General features: G+C 44.5%; 1 long non-coding RNA gene across 1 annotated transcript in view; it reads right to left on the bottom strand.

Moving 5' to 3' along the window:
* Positions 1–2,335: 2,335 nt before the first annotated feature.
* LOC115586826 (uncharacterized) overlaps positions 2,336–18,540 on the bottom strand; it is a 63,295-nt gene continuing 47,090 nt past the window's right edge. Inside the window, exons 3-4 of the long non-coding RNA XR_003984917.1 lie at positions 17,741–17,794; positions 2,336–2,529 (exon numbers count right to left, since the gene is read on the bottom strand). This is a non-coding gene — a long non-coding RNA (uncharacterized LOC115586826). The remainder of the gene's footprint in view (positions 2,530–17,740; positions 17,795–18,540) is intronic.

Below are 18,540 nucleotides of genomic sequence, written 5' to 3'. Positions count from 1 at the left end.
ACAGACCCGTGAGAAGGAGGCCCTATACTGACCCTGTCCTTAAAGAACCCCACTGTAAATCTATGGTTCAAACCGATGTCACATAAAGATTAACAAGCCTGTCAGATGTTCATTTGGTGAGAGCGATACACACACACACACACACACAAACACAGATGCACACATACACACACACACACACACACACACACACACACACACACACGGATCTCTGTCAAGGGCGGATGCAAGTCAAAGTACAGAAACTAGTTAATTACTGAGGGGGGGGCAAAATAAAAATGATTTAGCAGTGAACGGCCAACAACTTAATGACTGACGATGGATGGTGGTGGTGCTAACACGAAGACTTTTACACACTGACTGTCATAATAAACATCTATCAAATGTAATTGAGAGCATAGTATTCAACCAAATGGCCAATTCATACAAACAAGTCTCAAGTCCAGAGAGTCTACAGCCGTGCAGAAAACAGAAATAATAAAATATATATATATATATATATATATGTATATATATATATATATATATATATATATATGACGGGTGTAGTCAATCGTCCAAATTGCCTCAAGTAACAAAACATTGTGAATCAGCAATGTGCGTCGGAAAAAAAACACCATCTTCATTAAACTTCGGTGTAATCAAATAGCTGTCATCAAACATTGTTCAGTCTGGACCAAAGTAGTGGAGCAAATAACAACTATTTACACAATATTGTAACATAAATCAACAAAAAAAAGTAAGATCTAATAGTTGTTTGTTCGGACATGAGGGAAAATGACTTCCTGTTTCAAACTGTACTCGGGTCAAGTGAGGTACCTTTGAATTACTTGGAACAGTTTAGAACGTAAACCACCCAGTCAGCTTTCCTTAATAAACAAATGCAAAGGAATCACTCAACACATACACATTACACTACCTGGATTATGCAGACTCACAACAAACACACAGCCCCAGCCCAAACCCCTGACCTGTGCATCCTCAGCTGCAGCGCGACAGTCTTGGTGAGGGGGCACTGGTGGGAACCTGCCAGGCCCGGTATCCTACTAAGGGCTGGAGGCGGCGGAGAGAACAGAGCCGTCTCAGGGAGTGGGACAGCAGCATCATTATGAGTCCCCAGGATAAATAACCCGGCCTTAATGCAACACGGCGTAGCCTGGCCCGGGCCGAGCCAAGCCATGTCAAACGGGCCTCAGATAGGACGGCCCACAGCGCCCAACATCTCGACAAGTATACAGGAAATCCAGATAAATACATAAATAAATAGGAGTGTTGTAGTTGGCAGGCCAGCGTTGTTTGAGAATACCTCTGTATATTTGGATTGCTACTTGAAGCACCCTGCACTGCTGGATATTCAATGTCTATACGGGTCTTTCATGGGGCGAGAGTCAGGCTGAATGTGGGGTTTGATGATCAGGAAGGCAATTAAAATGCACCACACTTCAGGTGTTGAATGTTTTGCCTGTGAAAAAATATGTTCATATGTTCTCGATGTCATAACGCACTATTAATGTTGGAACATTTACACGAACACACGATCTAAATATATCTAAACATATAGTAGACGATCATATATCTTAGACATGTGAAGCGCAGAGTGCATATCCAGATCATCCCTCCAGCTCAACAGGCTTTCATTCAGTTTGTTAAAGGCAGAGTTCAGCCAGAGGCTCTCTCTGCTATCACTCTTCTGTCGGAATAAAACACAACGGACCCAAGGAAGAATGAGATGTACTCATGTGAGCCAACACTTTATTAAAAAATCTAGCCAAATTAACTTTGACTCACAAAATTTATTCCAACAGACCAAGAAAATATACAATATTTCGAAATAAAATCCACAAAATATTAAGGATCTCCTTGTTGTTTGTGTAAGTTTTTAAAGGGACAGTTCACGCAAACTCTGGCAGGTGCAGTGTGTTTGGTTGTATTCAGGTTACAAAACATACAAACGGATTTTCGTTCATGCAACTTAAAGTATTAAAAAGTTACTTAAAGATCCCGTACAGAAATGTTTCAAGATGTACATATAATGCTATACAATATCTATTCATAATAACATATTGTACTTTAGATGATAAATTGTGACTGATGGGGTTTTCTGGCAAAAGTTCAATTGTTCTTTTAATATAAATATATAACAATCTATGAATATGCATGTACTTCATTATAAAAAAATAATCCAGAAAACCAATTACATCAAAATCAAGAAGTACAGTAATATTTTTAATAATAATCATTTGAACTCCAGTTTCAGTTTCCTGACTTTTTTTTTAAGTAAGTCAACCCTTAAAATTTACAGTCCAGAGAGAAAAATGAGCTCTTTTTCAGCAGATGAATGTGAAAATTGCCTTTTATTTTGAAACTCTGCACACACATCATTCTACACAGTGAAGCTCAAACATCCAACTGAAGGCAGAGAGAGAGTTTTAGACTTCAAACCTCGCCGTCAACACTTTTCATGCGAACAATTTCTTCAGTGGAAAATAGCTCCAGTGAAATCTGTTGACAGTGAAGTCTGTGGATTTTCTGAGAGGAAAAAAAGAGAGAAATAAGAGCTGCTGTCGAGTTGTCATTTCTCAATGAGCACCACAAAATTAAACGCCTTCACCTCAAACGCATCGGATCAGAAAAACCCATCAGATTTAACTGGAAATAGCTGCTTGGCTACACATCAACCGGGGCCAAAGCAAGAAAAATATGTGTTTTGTAATTTGGGTGACCCTTTACGAGATACTAAATTTATGCAGTGATGTAATCGTGTCAGCCTCTCGCTTTTGTGTTTTCTTTCATCCACCATATTGCCCAGCTCTGATTCATTGTGATGCTCCGTCTTTAACACTCCAGAAGAACACAGTGCACAAAGTCTCAGGCTAACAGAATCTGCATGTTGGGAACGTACAGGCTGCCAGTTTCCCTTCTCCTCTGTTGTTCTATTCTTTCTCTCTGCCAAAGCTCTGGAGAAGAGGAGAGGAGGGGGAGAGGAGGGAAGAAATCCCCTCGCAAACGACAGCTGAGACCTGGGACATGTTTTAAATTTGGACACTAATGTTGGCTCTTTTTACAGCCCTTCTGTAATATGTTTTATGTGCCTCCCAAACACTGGAACAGGGCTCGCATCCCTCTCCCCCACCCTCCATCTCCATCTCATACATCACGTATAGGAGCTGGATGTCAACGCAGCCCCAGGTCCCCTGCACTTTCTCCCATTCACAGCTTAAGTCATGTGGCTCGATATTGCAATATGAAGCCGTACGGAGAGACATGAGTAGCGAAAAAGCGAAGGGGAAGGGGAGAAAAATATCATGTCGAGTGAAGGGCATAAATCTTCACATTTATGTCGTTTCGGTGAGGAGGGGAGATGTTTTGGAACGAAAGGAAAAAAAAATGAGATAAGGGGTAAGGAAAGGTCATCATCCGCTAAATAGATCCAATGTGTCAACGATTCTGCTGACCAAAGTAACAAATCGCTGGCCCTTTAATTAGCGACAGAGCATATTTGTGGACATGACATGGAATATCTAATCTCCAATCGCGGTTGGAAAGAGAAGGGAATGACTCAACCACCTCTATTTACCAATAACATACTCGAGTTTGTTTCTCTCAACACAGCTGAAGCCTGTACTCTATCTTGGTTTGTCCGCAGAGAACTTTTTTTGTACATCTGTAATCACAATACTTCTGTTTTCCTCTTTGCTAGAGAGAACATCTGAACCGGCGCAGTATTTCACTTTAATTGAACATGACTCATTTCAGATTAGAAAATGAAACTGATTTGTTGCTCGCGGGGGCAAAGAGCGTATGAAAAATACAGATGATGTGCTCTCTTTCATGACTGATGCCTGGTATCGTATTTTAAGAATACACGCGCGCGCACACACACACACACACGGAGACGCACAGGATGCACATAAATATGGTGTGAATAATACGGAGGCTGAGGGGCAAACTCCTCTCCTGTCTCGTCTTTCTCTCCTTGGTGAAAACAGGCCTCTCACCACGGCTGGATTAATGGTGAACACATGTTGTGAGGAGGTCACTGTCTTCCAGTGGCTGCAATTTAGGATTAGCAGATGGAAACAGCTCAGCTCCCACTCTGCCTTTCACTTAACCCTCCTTCTTTCTCCCGAGCCCTCCCCTCAGTTTAAACCCCCTCATTAATTTCCCTCAAATCACCAGTTGAATTGCAGGCCTCGTGTTCCCTCCAGGAAGGTCGGCCTCATTCTCCGAGGAGGAACATAAACAAAACAGACAGACGCATGAGGTGGGGAGAAGGGAAAGATGAGTCTCTGGATGCTAATACCAAAGCGCTGTGGCAGGGAAATGCACTGGCATTGACAGCGCTCTGCGGCTCCAGCATTAGCGGTGACAGGCTGTATGTCACCGCCACAATGAATGCATGCACATTTGCTTTTTTCTGTGCCAGGGAGGCAAAACAGCGCCGCAAACGGCATCAGCGTGGACAGATAGGCGGACGCACAAAGCGCACACGATATCACGATAATCCCTCGCAATCCAGGCTACTGTCATGGAGGTACGAAAGCCTGCCAAGGACATGTGAGAACCGACACCAGACCAGAACAAATAAACCGCACCGTAAGTTTTTCCCCCCACCGCAGAACAGGAGGAGGAAAAAAAAAGGAAAATGGAGTGAGTGAGGAGAAAAGCTACAGAGGTTTAAAGGGGAGAAAAGCCAACAGCACGCGGCCCAGAGTGTGCCTCGCATGCAACTGCCTCCCACCCACAGAGCGAGTCTCCAACACGCTGTGCTGGCTGGGCCCGGATGGAAGGAGCTGAGGGGCTGACGCCGTACGGCGAGCACGACCGCAGAGGACGTAAACAGCGAGGGATCACGATAACAGAGATCCACGCTGCAGGGCATCACACAGCGAGATCAGGTTCATTGATTTAGGAGCAGAGGAAGGTGAAGGAGACAGAAATATGTCAGGGAAAAGTAGAAAGGAAATAAAGAAGAGACAATCGATGAGCGTAAGGAAACTGTGGAGATAAGGTCCACGTGCAAACACAGAGAAGAACTCTGGATGTCTGCTGCATCGAATGATGATGTGCAGCGTCCATCTGATACTTGTTAGAGTAATTTGCTTCTGTTTAAGCTGCACAATTAATATATTCATTAACGACAGATTAAATGGCTGAGGACGTGACTCACGGTGATACAGTCACAAAGGATTGTCAGCAGTTCAGAGCTACAGAGAATTTTACAGTCTTTCAGCCTCTTGTTTTGGCGACAACAACAGCAGTTTTTAGCTAAAACGATAAACAAACTACACAATATCATGCCAGCATCAAAAGTTAGAGACTACCTGATAAAGACAGGAGTTAGTGAGGATCATAGAGGAAAGTGATTATTACTCAGATGGCTATAAACACAGCTGTGATTGACTGAGCCATCTCACGTTGCTAATGCTAATTGTGTTTACAGCCTTTTTCACTGCCTTCAATAATAAAAAACCCCCAAAAGAAATCAAAATTATGAAACTTTAAGTGATGTGTTGAATCAGTTCGGCTCAGTGACACTTTCTTATGATAACAAGAACGTGATCTTTGACCTTGTGCCCAGGTCCAGGCTATTGTGCCGAGTGATCACCATTAAGAGGCAAAAGACATCCTGTCCGTTATCCACACAGCTCTAAAACTGTCTGGCCATTTTCATCCGTAGTTTTCTGTATTTATCTGGGTCACATTCCAGTTTCCAGTGTGCGGTGGACATGTTGCTCATTAAACCAGCTCAGGTCAAGAGTTTCTTTTTTTATTTTGGTGAGGAGGTCAGTCCTAAATCCACCTTCAAAAACAGCCGGCGACAAGACATTATCTCCAAGTAGTGACCATAACTCCACAGGACAACCCAATTACAGACCAGAATGGGTACACATGAGGTGAGTGCGGCCAAAAGTTGGGGCGAATTGTGGAGCGAAGGGAAAAAAAAACTGCAATTAGACGTTAGATGTTATGGTGATGGGAGGAAGGGCAGATGAGGGGCTCCGACTGCATGTGTGCGCTGCGGACAGCGGGGGGAAGGAGGCCCATGCCTGACCTCAGCTGCCGCTACGGAAATTATCCCGCCAATTATCCAGGACGTATTCCTCTCGCGCTCCAAACACTCGGCGGCCAGCCTTTACGACCTTAGGAAACTTTCTGTGTTGTTTTACTGCGGTGACCTCACTTCGGTTAGCGTGCGCTACAGCTCTGCTGGGAAGAGGGACTGCTACTTGTCACAACCCAAAAAGCATGACGTCAGGGCGAAAGAGAGTTTAAAGACCCAAGCAACGTATATACAGTAGTCGGCACGGGCCGTGATATGCGTGCCTGCAGGCGGCGGACTAATGAGAAGCATTGGTGGGAAAAAAAACAAGAGAGGAATAAACATTTGTATTCATGTCAGGGGCGGGAGAGACGTAAAGTGTTGTAGTGGATAAACACAGTTGCGGCAACGGTCACAGTCCCAGTTCCAGATGAAAGAGATTGGGGATAAAAAAAAAGTGAAAACCTGCACCACTGAAGAGCAATACTACAAACTGTGGTGAGCATCCACGCGTCTCCTGTGTCCCGGTCCTGGTTTTCACAGTGTTCCAGATTCAGTTCTCGTGGTTTTATAGTTTGGTTTTAACCTTTGCCTGCTTTAATGTTACTTGGATTCCACACTTTGATTATCAGTATTAAAGCTTGCTTTCCTGTTATACTCCCTCCCTGCCTGCCTGTGTTACGTTTTAGTCCTTTCTGCGTAACTGTGACAGTTACGCAGAAAGGCACAGGAGACACATGGATGAAAACAGGACCGCGGCCAGGAAAAAATAGCAGAAGAACCAAACAAGAGTGAAGAGAACACCAGATAACAGGCTCACACAAAAGCTTAACTGACCAGGAGGAACACAAGAGGAAAACAGACCGCTGGGAACACAGGTGAGCAGGAAGTAGAGAGTGACAACAAGACACAAGAGGATAAAACTTCAAAATAAAACAGGAAATAAGTTGTTTGTCCACTACTGTCACCAACTATCAATCATTGGCATAAGAAATACCCATAAAAACATTGGTTTAGAGAAATACAGGTCGTCAAAAAGTTCAGAATAAACTTTTTACAATAGCTATTATTTTCTAAATTAGAGGTGAAAGTAATGACTGATCTTCCACTAAGGCTTTTTTTTTAAGGTCCTTGTACTAACCATTAGTTAAAAGGTAATAAAGCCCTACTAAGCCTTTATAAGATGCTTAGTTACATTATTTTGTGTTATTTGTGTTTATTGTAAGATAATAAGACATGTATAAGCAAATACACACAACTTAATAATCTGACTGTCTAAAAATCATCGCAAAAAGCCTTATGACTGTCTTATGGTTGTTATTATTTTAATCTGTAGGTGCTTTATTAAGATGAATGCACGGTTTAATTAAGATTTATTCACAGTTGACTACGATTTTTACAGTACGCTCACAGAGCACTGGTAGCCAAGCAGGGGAAAGGCGAAGTGGTAATGACTGCTGGCGAACTTCACGCTTCAGTCACGCTTCTGTGAGCTCTGGACCAATCATAATGATGGAAATAGTCCATAACGGCCAATCGAATGGCTTTGGGTCAAAACTGAGGGGGGATGTCTAATTTTATTCCTGTGTTTGATACAAAGTGTTGGCTCAGAGAAGATGCTGGTATGAGAGTCAGCCTGGAATCCGTCAGAGACTGATGTCAGCCAGGATCAAAGCACATGGATGCCCAGATGTGATTAAGCCAATCAATTCACTGGCCAATCGCATTCCTGGTAAGTGAAACAAATTAGCGGTAGGTCGACTTGTCTTGGCGACATTGTTGTGGGAAAACAGGGACCACGCAGCTACATGACGGACGTGATACATGGACCTCGCCTTTGGTGCAAGAGAAAAGATAGAGGTCATAAAATAGATCAGATATTGAACTGTTCATATCGCTTCACATATATCATGTCCGCTCAGCGTCCTCTGGGATTCTGACTGCACCAAACGTTGCAGAGAAGATCACCTGATGACACATCCTGGCGCTGTCCAAGACCGAGTGTTTAAGACATTTCACTCAGCAGACTCTGCTGTAGTACAATGGATGTATCACATTCATTTTTCACAGGCAACAGAGCACGATTAATAATCCTGATCCATCCCAGTAAAACCATATGGGCCCACAGGACAGAGTCCAAGCAGTCAAATTATTACCATCAGTCCTTCTGTGCCTACAGGAGGGGAAGAACTGAGAGAAAGACACGCGGGCAAACTCTGTTGTTGCGGTGGAGGCACTGAAAAGTGCAGATAAGATCCGGCCAAGCTTTGCACAAATCCACTTGTCTGTTTTTGACTCAATCAGCATGCAAATGAGAAACAGAAACGTAAACATGGCAACCAAGCACTGCACAGGAAACTTAGTGGTATAACAGCCAGCAGGCCGTTCTGGGAAAAAGGGTATACGTTCGATCCAACAGTCCAAACGAGACAATGCGATCCACGTTTACGCTGCTCCCGATCACACCAGTATCCTTATCTGCCCCAGAGACACGTAGCCTCCGAGATATCTGCAGACGTGAGTTTGCATGAGAATGCGCGTGCAAGCATGCGTGGTGTGATGAAACAGGCCGATGATGTATTGGGTCCATAAATGTGTTCCACCCAGTATCTTTCTTGTAAGCACTGAAGAACGGATCCCCCGTGACCAATAAAAAGTGACATCATTAAAACAAGAAAGACGGCAGTCCAACAATATCATCTTTATCTTTGACAAACACAGTGTTAAACGTTTTAATAAAGCCTTGATTCACAGTCGAGTCTCATCTGAAAAACCCACACCTCGTAAATCAAAGCCCGTGGAGCATTTTTTCCATCATTATGCAGAAAAGCTGTCGGTTGTCCGTGTCGCTCACTCAGGAGGAAGACGCAAAGATCCGCAGGTTCCCATGTTGGCGGCCAGAGGAATATATAGGAAGACGTATAGCAACATGACGTCGGTAACACGTGCACTCCCTGGACCTTGGAAATGAGCTTGTCTTAGTGAGAGTCTGGGAGGGGCGTGGGTGAAAAGGTCGAGATTTGTTTCCTCACTCGCATGGAGAAGGTTTCTCATCGCTGAATAATCAGCCAGCTGTGCTCTGTGGATTCACGATTTGTTTGATGCATCTTTACTTGAAACTCTCTCCAAGTGTAGCTTTAGCTGCAGGTCATGACGTTACATGTAATCAGCGTCTCTGTTAACAACTCCGACAGACACTGGCTGAGGGCAACACAAATCAGCAGAACGTGTCGAGCAAAGTGGGACAAGTGAACGTACAAGTGTTCATGTTTGGGTTTTTTTTTGCTTTGTATGCTCTTTGCTTGTGAATGTAAATGGGCTGAGCTCTGCCCGTGGAAACACAGGAAACAGAAATGACTCATGTAAAATAATTACAACTGTTTTATGGCTTTGACAGACAATCTTGTGTTCATGTCGGACCCGTCACTCTGTGCAAGAAGCTGGCTGAAAGAAGACAGAGACTTTTTCAGAGACCGCTATGATATACTTTAGAACAAAGAAGCAGTTACAAGTCGGTAAATATACACCCGACCAGCTCGTTCCTTACAGTATCGCCTATTCCGAAGTCAAATCAGGTGATTGTAAAACATATTCAAGCTCTCAAACCACTGAAACAAGTTGATCGTCGCAGATAAAACTTACTTTCTTGCTTTTTGGAGTTCTTTCATGAACTGAACACTTTCTTGTGTCATCACATTACAGTCTAATATGGGAAAAGTTACTAATCAAACCTTTACTTTAGTATATTTCCTTACAGATAAGTGTTCCCAGAGTCAGGAATGACTGCTCATGCTCGTGATTTGATCTTGAGTATTTTGGCTATTAAGGATTTAACGTGTACTGGCGGTCATTTTAGACACTTAACCGTCAGAGGACATGTGAAATAAAAAGGATAGTGTGGGACCCGCTCTGCAGCGCTGTGTGTGCCGGAGCGGTCAGAACTTTAAATCTCAGCTGTAGTATCTGGAGTAAAGAGCAACAGCTCGAAACCCCCAAAGACAGACTCCCGCCCACGCCTACACACCGACACTGTTTGCTTTCCATTCCTATAGGATGTCAGAAGAGATGGCAGCAGAGGAGAAACAACCAGAGCTATGTAGGAAACAGCTTCAAAAATAAATCCCTTCAGGTGTATTATTAGTTGTCATAACAGCTCCAGTCATATCAATGTCACAAGCCACATCTAGTGCAGGAAATGGATAGGGTGGTAAAACTGGCAGCGATGTATAAATCCAAGGATTCATGAATGCGGATTTATGAATGGCTTAAGCTGTACCTCAGCGCGGCGCACTGACGTTTAGCGATTTTTCGGGCGGCGCGGCATTTTATATACTGTACGCCGTGTTTAACTACGTTTAATAACGGCGGTTTTACTACAGTACATCGGGCGTTTCATTGTCAAGTGTTTTTACTGCGTTTTGTACCTGGCAGTGCGTCGCAGGCTGGCAGTGTGATCTACGTTCCAAAAAACTCAATCGGACGAGTTACAGTTTGATCAGACTAAATTGAAAACACCCCGGGAAAGAGCAATAAAGCGACGCGTTTATGAGCGCATACATGAATAAAATGTTAATGTCAGTGTTGGATTGTTGTGCAATTGACATTCTTCTTTTTCCACAGATCTGCTGACAGTAACAAGGATTGATTCATTGCTTTCCTGTTAGAGGTGCAGCGCTGTTTAATGGCCTGCTTGATAGATGGCCAAGCCTTCTTCTTTGAGTACTTTCCCACAAAGGTTGGGGGGCAGGTAGGGAGGAAAAAGAGGACGATGAAGCAATAGTGAAGGGGAGAAGAGGAAGCAGACATGGAAGGCTGGAGAAGAGAGCTGCATTTATAAATGCATCCAGTCAACCCCAACAGGAGGGGGGGGCATAGCAGCCAGACCACTCATATACTCCTCAGCTCAGGGGGGTACAGTCTATAGGCAGAAGGGGGCCGTCCAGGGGGGGTAAGTGGGGGTGTATGAGTCCTCTCCAAAACTCCTGATTCCTAGAAAAACACAAATTGGTCATTCATTTTCCTCCTCCTCCTCCTCCTCCCCGATGGCCAGGCCCTCGCTCAACTCAGCAAGCCAAGGAAATGATCACTGACTGCTGTTTAAGTGGAGGCAGAGGCAAATCTAATCTCGTACGCATTATGGAATGGCGTCATTTTGGAAAATGTATATCCATCTCAGAGTTACAGTCATGTATCATATCAGTATCTCAGACGTCAGCCTCTCCACATGAAGCAGAGCGTGGTACGAGAGAGCGCAGGGCAAACACACTCTGGATATTCTGTAGATATTTTCCCGATGTCGATGCTCACAAAGACCCGGGACGCAATCACTCTTCCCGGGTGATTAAAGAGTAAGTTCACCCCAAAAAAAATGGTAAAATGTTGAATGTTCAAGTCGGAAGAAGTTTTTGTATCCACAAAACATTTCTGGAGTTGCAGCATTCTCCAAAACAACTGAAGTATATTGGGACCATATGGGGATTTTTTTTTTTTTTTTTTTTAAAACAATAAAAAATAAACATAACATGAGTCCAAAGTAACCCAAGTCTGAAAGACACCAAATTGGTGGGTTTGGGTTGTAGTTATATATACCCTCAACGTGTGGCTGAGCTTTTGCACCCACTTCAGATGGTTTTAGATTAACAGCTGGAAAGAGTGGTGTCAAAAATGTATTTTCAAATCAATTTGGGAACCTGGAGACTTGGATCACGCTACACAAGCTTTACGAAGCCATTCTTGTGTTTTGGGTTGTTTTTGTAACGTCGACTTCAGCTGTTCAGGAGGAGCCACAGCGCTGTTTCGCTGGGAAGCTCGAGAAATGGTTTGTGGACTACGAAACTTCACCTGACTTTCCACCGGCGCAGATAGTGACTTCAGCTTTTATTTTTGGGTGAACTTATCCGTGAAGGTCACCGTTGTGTCTCTGAGGACACACTCATACTTGATAAGTGAGAACATTTCCGAGAGCGTATCCTACATTTTCCCCCTAGGTAAGCCACCCTTCCATATTTTTCCACATTGGTAACCATTTATAAATATGAATGAAAGCTTGTCAAAGAAATTCCATATCACTCCAGTTTTCCACGCTGATTGCTGCTACTCAAGCATTCCAGATGGGCGCATGCCATTACGTCTGCCTAATCCCACATTAGTCTCCATTACCGAGATGTGGCTTAATAATTCCACTATCTCCACAAAATTAGGCTACTGCTGTTTTTCTCCCTCTCTCCCTCTCTCTCTCTCTCTCACACACACACACACACACACACACACACACACACACACACACACACAGATGTAGAGTCAGATACGTGAGCTGAAAAGCAAACAAACTTGCACAGAGTGTCTCACGCATGTGTTTCATTTGTGCGTCGCTCTTCCCTCGAGAGCTCCTTCCCAAGCCGTTTAATGCACGCGAGACTCCGAGCAGACGTTAATGTATATCTTATAATGTATATCTCATAATGTATAGCTTATAATGTCAGCCGTGTATGACACAAATTTCACTGGGAGATTTACCAGTTCCTGCTGAAACCCACCCAGCATTACGGAATGAATGGAATGAAATCTAAGCATAAATCAGCTCATGGGGTCACTCTGTGAGGCAAAAAAACTCCAGGGTAGGGAATTGGGACCTGCACACACACACACACACACACACACACACACAAACTACTAAGGCCAAGGATGGATATGCTGTAGAAAAGTCACGTCGTGCCAGATGTATTGTGGCTTTTACTGCTGTTGGCTTGTGTTCCACTTAACGCCCCTTACTTTTATACACACAGTATATCACTCAGCTGCCTCTCAGCTCACTGAATTGCTAATCCAGTGCACCACTGGGTCACGGTGGAAGCCCGAGTGTCACTGGAGGAGGGGTCGCCAGACAGGGCAAATATACAGACCGGGTAAATCACACAGACTGCTTCAACCGTCGCGGGCCTTCGTTCAAACAAGAGATTGAGACAAACACAGATACTGTTCAAAATTTACCAACACCAGATCACATCCACATGTCGTGCTCGGTATTATTAGACATTATTCCATTTTTCAAATCGCAGTTTCACAGTTTTATCGAATCTTTTCTTGCCTGAGAAAAAGCACGACATCCTCACAGTTGCTGTAACCACATACTGTTTGGCCTTTTTATGCCCGATCTAAGTAGATAATTAAACCATTTGATTTACTGATTCTCAAAATTGTTTGAGATTCATTTTCTCTTGATCGACTAACCAATTAATTTACTTATCTACTCAGTTTTCCTATAAAGCCTCTTCAGCCATACCAGAACCTTGCCAGAATAAACCAGTTGTAATCAGGAGCCAAAGAATAAATAAACTACTAAATTAGTAAATTACAAGTACGCTGCATGCCAGAGATGGTAGAACTAACAACACTTTTGTGTTAGCACCAAAGAAGGATTGAAGTTTGATACAAAATACAAAAACATGCATATAAGAGCATGAGTACATATGTATATATATATACACAGAATACATACACACAATGACACACACTACAGTATACCATGAGCCAGGCTGCACATGAGGTCTCTCCATCCATTGGGCAAAACAGATGTTTTGGCAATGCGTGACATATACAGTTTACTGTATATTCAAATAAACCTCAACACCAGTTCATCAATGTGGACCAATCAGGGACCTCAGCAGGAGTGAAGGTCTGGAGGCTTGGTGGCACATCAGCAGGACAGCAGCTGACTGAACCTGAGGGGAGACCTGAGTCATCCAGCTGAGCAAACAGCTGAGACAAGAGTCCAGACTCTTTCAATAAGGCTGAGCTCTGAGCTAACACACGGACTAATGCGGTCCGGGAGGGCAGGGACTGGCAAGTTGTCTCAGAATGCACAACCCTGGTGAAGGTCTGCAGGTACTGACAGCCCAGGTAAAACACAAGTAACTGTAGGAAAATCACACTGTGAGAAAATGTCTGGAGAAACGATTCTCTGGCACGTTAAAATATTGTTTTTCTTCAAACAACATGCAGTGGAAAGTTTTCTGTGTCCTGCAGACACATTTAAATTCACCATTGTTGCCCAAACTTTTTGTATTCGAGGGGTTCACATGAATAGACGTGATGGTATTCGAGTAAATTACTACTTGTTTTCTGAGAAACGATGACAATTTACAGAGAAATAAACACTGTACGAGCGCAAAAAATGCCCGTCGAATAATAAATTATAAGTAAACCAAAGCTGAAGAAAAAAACAACCTGAATACCACGGGGGTTAGCAAACACTCTGCAGGATGGTGAAATTCAGTTTGGGGCCAGCGTGGTCTTACTAGGACCGGTCCGTCTGTCCTGGCATGAGAAAGTGTCTGATTGACGCCTTCGTCTGGACCTTCCTCCTGTAGCTACAAGGCATGGCTGGTTAGTTGTTAAAAACATCTCACCTTCCAGCTGGCTGCACGCAAGAAGCACAAAAATATGCTCCCACACTGAGCGAGACCTGTGACACAGGGCCTTATATAAGACTATCTGGTTATGAAAGTCCTGTCAGCGCTATAGCTCCTCTGGGCTTGGGATGATTTGCGCACTGCTCCCACAAACGATCAGCGCGGTGGCCAGCAGTGTTGTCAGTGACCAATATCTCTCGGCCGTCACATTATTGATGCTACTGCAGCGATCTCACTCAAGCACGTGGAATCATCTCACCCAAATGGCAGAATATTTTCCCTGTTTGATGACAAATTAAGCCCCCCAAGGCTGAATAGGAAACTAAATGACTTGTTAAGAAGGGGAGGTTTTTGTTGCGTTGTGGGCAGCCTTGATGTAAAGTAAGAACAGCTGAGGGTTGATGCAATGCAATCATCACCGGGGCTGGAAAATTAGTGTGGAAACTGTAGATTAGTTTTTGAACGGTTCCGTGAATTACTGTGTTATATCTGTGCTGCGGGTCTGTCTTTAATATACAAATGAGTCTGCATGTGGCACACATGTGACCTGTTGCGTCCTCGCCGAATGCAATCGTGTGCATGAATGCAACATCGCGGTTTTCTATCCTACACCTGCGAAAAACCCAAACCATATGTCCTGGCAAAGAAGCGCATGTGACTAATTATTACTCATTGTAAGTAGTTTTGAAAGAGAGCAGTAAAACACGTTAGATGAGTATTATTTTATTTTTACAGATGGGTCCAGGTTGGTTAATGAGTGCAGCATGCGTCGCTGCAGGTTTGCGTCATAAAAAACAGTTTTTTTTTTTCTTTTAAATGTAACAGTGGACAGATTACGACAATAATCAGTTCATGTCCAAACACCACAGTACGAGCTGTAAACAAGTATGATTACGCTAAAGAGAGCTAAGCCCCTCTTCGCGCACAACTTCTGCCTGACACGTGCAAAGCGAGGAGAGATTTAGTCCCGTAAGAAATCTCTGAATCTCCTTGGTAGCAAATAAGCCATAAAATGCCGAGGCAAAAATCTCCGGCATCTGCTTTTCAAAAGGGCCGCGAGGGAGTCTCGACTTTCTCTTGGTTACATAAACAATGGAGCTTTAAAGTCCAAATGCCTTTAACAGTACAGCTACTGCCCGGCCGCTAAGTCTGTTTCCTCCTTCCTCCCTCTCTGCGCAAACTGACCCGACACAGGCCACGCTGGCCGCGCCCGAAAATGACCAAGAGCACACATTTTTTAAAAAAAGGTTCGTAGCTACAGTAAACGCTCTGTGAGTATAAACACTTTCAGCATCGATACATAAAAAGTGGACGATGTGAGATATACACGTCACTACATTAAGGTCTGATAAGGTTGCGGGAGAGGCTGAACGACAGGAGGAGGAAAACAAACTCTACATGCAGAATTAATGTTGACAGAAAGAGCCAAGTAAGGGGTTTACGAGAGGATGAACTACAGAAGCGACACGGAGGGCGAAAGAGGAAGGACAAGCGCGATTCTCCTCTGAACGTTCCCAGCCTGAGAAAAGACAACACCGGCTCTTGTTAAATGTGTTTACATCTTTCGAGCGACCCCATTGTTTTTTAACGAGGCCAAGGACTTTTCTCAAAAACCGAAAAAATGGTCTTTTGTTTTCTTTGCGAACGCGAACGGGAAAGTGAGCATTTCCCTCGACGTGGGCCAGAATGCATTTTATTAGAAGTGATAGTGCGTATGTCAGTGCGTGTGTGTGTGTGTGTGTGTGAGTGTTTACACAGCTGGAAGTGGAGAGCGGAATCACTTCACCTGGCGGTGGTTCCCGGGGTGTCTGCTGTGATCCCATTAAAAAGGCAGACAGGCTCTGGCACCCGCTGCAGAAAACAAGAGGACTTCACTTACCAAAATATCCCTGCATTAGAGCTCAAAAAGCGGGCCAAATCCCTACAAAACCCCCTGCTGAATTTACTTAGGGGGGCAAATGGTTCCCTCTCTAAACTCCTGATAGCTGATTGCTCTGGCAGGGTTCAGGTGGATCTGCTGAGTGGCCTCCAGCCCAGTTTCCACTCCATTCAAGTTTCCAGTCAGACCCAGACTTGCCTCCACGCCTCCCTCTCGTCTCCCAACCCAGCCTCCTTCACATCCTCCTCCTCAGGCCCAGTCCAAAAGCCAAAAAACACTCACGCCAGATTTAGTGCAACCTCCATATCAGTAGGTGTTTAAGCATCTATATATCTATCTGAGTGTCTGCTCTCTCTCCCTCTCGACCTCCCTTTCTGTTTCCCACCACTGTCCTGTGCTCGAGCTGCTCCTGGGGCTTCCTGCTAAATGTGAGTCACCAGTGAGGAGATATGCTGCCGAGCATTAGGGTGGTGGACATCAGCTCGTTGATTAATCCGTCTCAATAATAGCTCGTCTGAGTCACACAGTTACGGGATCGTGTAATGTCCAGCATCAGACGATCGCTCCTGAGCAGCACCACACTTCCAGGAAAACAGAGAGGCCTTAATCTCCTCACTGTGATACAGAGTGCAGGGCTTACTCACTTCTCCAAACAAGGTCTTTTCTGATCACACACACACACGTGTGGACAGCAAACACGTACCCCGAATCGCACTTTACACACAAGCACACACAACCTCGTAAATCGCCCGCGGATCAATACGGGGAAGAGAACAAGCATGCTGCTCACTAATCTTCTGGTCACTGTCCTGCAGTCAACATTAATAAAGCGGGGAGACCAGAGCCAATTAGCGGTGAGGGTGAAGCGGGGGGGGAGCACGCCGCGGTCCAGCAGGGCCTGTAATGTGGATCAAAGCAGCAGAAAAATGGACTCTGTCTCTGTTTCATTGTGTCTGCGTCCCAGCCCCGCTCTGTTTACAGGCCTGATTGAGCTGCTCTGAAAACAGATCGCTGGCTGCTCGCTTATCGTTTGAGCACCGTCCAGACCAATAAAACCCGAATCCATACATAAACAAGCTGCCAGATCCTGTGTGGGGGGGAAAAATGGGAGTCACAGAAACGAAGCAGTCTTGCATGTAATTAAAGCAAAGAGCAAGCAATTAAAATCACAACATCGGATTCGCACAGTGTGGAAGGCGAAGAGAGGAGGCATTACGGATTAAAATGATATCCAAGCTTTTTAACCACAACCAGACAGACAAGACAGAGGGGCGTGTGTGTGTTTGTGTGTGTGTGTGTGTCAGTGTGTGTGTGTTTGTGTGTGGGGCTGTAAGCTGCTTGCGTTTGTGAGGGATTAAATCATCTTTTAGCCAAACGTTTTGGAGGGCAAGACGATTCAGTTCATACCTGCGAGGCTCTTGGTCTTCTGCAAATCAGTCAAGGCGAAGGTCAAAACTGGGTCTGCGAGACACAAAAGGGAAAATATGTTACGCAGCTGTGGCCGGACGCTGCCAATAAACTCGGTCATCCTCGGGCCATTTACAGGAATCATACAGTACAGATTTCAGCAACTGCAACGTCTGATTTATCTGATCCATTAGTGATGTCGGAGCAAAATTAGCGGAGATCAAAGTGCAGCGGCAGCGTTGCCTCGCTCTCCGTCGCAGACTGTAAAGATGAGTGAAACCTTTACTTGCGCTGATGAACCCCTCACTCCTCCTGAGCCCGTTTTCTGTGGCCAAATGCAACTCTCGTGTCACAAGTGCCTCTTATCTCTCGAAGCAACTTCTCCACACGCAGGGAATCTTTAGCAGTCGTAAACACTTGGCAGGACATGGCAGGAGAGATGAGCATGTGCCGATTATTGAGGGGACTGTAATGATTTAGAACAGGGCTGAGCAAGAACAGCCATCGTTAAAAAGCGGAACGGTAAATCTTTTCTCGTTCCTGCGGGACGATCTGCTTTACAGCCAGTAGTCTTAGACACGAAACAAACAAAGTAAAGTAAACAGGCAGCACCAACGGACGCCAGCAAAACCAGGTATCCGTTAGTGGCAGGGATGGGTTATAGTATCCGACACTGATAGTAGTACGGTGTGATATAAAATGATATAAAAAGTTTATCTTGTGTGGAGCAGCGAGTCCGTGAAAAGAGGTTTGGCAAGCGACACGCACTGAGGCCGGACAGTAACTATAGAACAATAAAC

The sequence above is a fragment of the Sparus aurata genome, chromosome 8, assembly GCF_900880675.1.
Source record: "Sparus aurata chromosome 8, fSpaAur1.1, whole genome shotgun sequence".
NCBI classification, from domain to species: Eukaryota; Metazoa; Chordata; class Actinopteri; order Spariformes; family Sparidae; genus Sparus; species Sparus aurata.
The sequence above is the reverse complement of the archived record's forward strand: the minus strand, read 5'-3'. Positions and strand labels throughout refer to the sequence as shown.